Below are 2668 nucleotides of genomic sequence, written 5' to 3'. Positions count from 1 at the left end.
ACAACTGAAGCAATAAGCAAACCATGACAAATAGAGAAAAGACTGAAGTTGTAAAAGGTTCAGTTTTACCTGGATCTACAACCAACATCAACGAAGCAGCTGCCAATTAATCCAATAGTGCGTTGAACTGGATGAACATGCTACAAAAGGCTTCTTTGAAGTATAAGCAAAGAGCCAGGGTGTGTTTACTGACCAAGTTGTGTTTGCTTAAAGCCATTATGCTTTGATTACTTCATATGCATATAAAAGTTGGACAGTGAATATGACTAAGTAAGACTAAAGGAGAATTGATGCCTTTGCATTTTTTTAAAAATTTTTTTGATGCCTTTGCATTTAAGTTTCTTGGGAAGAACATTGATTTTACCATGGACTGCACAAAGAATAAACAAATCTGTGTTTTAAAAGATGAATCCAGAATACTCCTTAGAAGAGAGAGTATTGACACTTCATTTCAGACATTCTGAGCATGATGTTGGGAGAGGCCAGGGCGCCTGTTGGTGTCACGTTTGGTAAAATGTAGGGGCAATGAAAAGAGGAAGACTCTCAACAAATCGTCGTGGCACAGTGGACACAGCAGTGGACTCCCGCATGGCAGCGAGGGAGGGTGGCACAGGACCAGGTAGTGTTTCAGCACCTTGGACACATTGCTGTGAGCTGGGACTGAATCAACAACTAATCGAATGACACTCTGGCTGGTCCTATCTATCTATCTATCTATCTATCTATCTATCTATTTTAATGAACATTTACAGAGATTTTGGATTTCCATTCATTCATTGTTGTACTTTTTTCCCTGCCCACCCCCCCCCCACCCCAGTTCACTTTTCTCTTTGAAAAGTAAAAGAAAAATTCCTTCATTGGTATACAATTGCCTCCTTCCCGAGTACACACCACTATGCAACCTTCATTCTGGACTCTTGTCATAACCATAATACCCTATCATATATCGCTTTTAAACTGTTCTCTCCCTCATCTGTTTCAATGTGGTATACATAATTTATCCAGCTTTTTCCAGTCTTACCTCAACCCTGATGTCAGTCCTGTTCTACAATAGTGGCACTATGCAATATTTGTCCTTTTTGTGACTGAGATATTTCACTCAACATAATGTCCTTCACTTTGACTGTTCTTAACCTGAACTGATCGAGATGCCTGAAAATTACTCTCATGGTTCATACTCCTCTGGTTACATTGTGGGGTTCCCAAGGTCCCTGAAAATTAAGCAATGGTGGGTCTTTATTTGGCTTACGAAATTTGAGCTTCAGCTTATCTATTAACATAGATATAAACACACACAGTTGCAAGCAGAAGTGGCATTGAATCATCAGGTGGCCCTACTTTAGTAATTATCTGTAGCCTTAATCTAGAAGATCATAATTTACACTATTTAATAGAACACACATCATATCTTAAGAGGTAAGTATTTAATTTATAAATTACTATGTGCTCAGAGATCTAAAGCTCACTTTCGCTGAGTTTATCTGAGTCATTGCTTTACTCCGTCAGCTTTCTTGGTCTGTGAATTCTTTACAGCATGAGATTGTCTGTACTTCTCCTATGGAGTGTCTGGTAGCTTTGAACCACTAACTTTTCTGTTAGTAGCCTGAGACATAATATTCTATGTCACCAAGGTACCTCAGGGAGGTTTAAAGTCAATTATTTCTGAGGAAATTATTCCATCTTGAAAGAGAAAAAAAATACACTCTCTTGACAATCTTTATAGTTTCAAGCTTTAATTTAAGAGTGAATTATTTTCCTTTTCTTCCTTTCCCCTTCCTCCGTTCCTGTCTTTCTCTCCTTTCTCCTTCTTCCTGGCTCACCTCCTCCTTCTTATTTCTCTTTTCCCTTATTTTTTTTCTTCTTCTGCTTTTATTTCCTTTTCTTCAGTAGCTGAACTGAGACATAGATTATATAACTTGGTGGAAGGTTCATTTACATAATGAAAGGCAGGAAAAATTGTAAATTTATGTTTTAAAATCTTTGCATATGCAAATGATGTTGGACTTGGTATAGTGACAAATAACTAGCACCAAAACTAAAGAAAAATAAAATCTTACTTTCTAAATCTTACGTTAACATTTCTCTCCATTTGTCCTCTTACGAACCAGAACTGTTTTGATTTTTACCAGTGTTTTCTGTTCTACATGGACTTGACTTCTATATCCAGCCCAAATTTCAATTATAATTTCTATAAATATCACCTTTGTCTCATGTATTAATCCAAATCAACACTGACCACTAAATTATGTTAGTGGTCAGTCATCTTCTATGGAAGCTGACAGAGGTATCACTGATGCAAAGGTTGGTGATAGCAATATCAACATCCTTTTTCTCTTTTTCTCTCCCTCCCTTCCTTTCCTCCTCCTCCTCCTCCTCCTTTTCTCTCTCTCTTTCCTACCCTCCCTTCCTCCCTCTTTATATATCTATTCCTCTTCAAAAAAATCATCCCTTTCTAGCACCATTCAGCTCTGGCATGCATGCAGTCATTCTGGTGGGGGGGCTGAATGGCTTAAGATGAGTTTGCTCTGACACCTTATGTTGGTTCTGAACCAAATGTCTGATAATCTTGCTTGAGTTTCTTCACTTGGAAAGAGCATTTGAAAGAGCAAGGGCAGAAGCTACAAGATTATGTACGGCCCTGTTTCAGAAGTCAACACACCATCACTTT

Source organism: Elephantulus edwardii, unplaced genomic scaffold, assembly GCF_000299155.1.
Source record: "Elephantulus edwardii isolate Elephantulus edwardi_28Jun2011 unplaced genomic scaffold, EleEdw1.0 scaffold00003, whole genome shotgun sequence".
Lineage (NCBI taxonomy): Eukaryota > Metazoa > Chordata > Mammalia > Macroscelidea > Macroscelididae > Elephantulus > Elephantulus edwardii.
Note: the sequence above shows the minus strand (reverse complement) of the source record.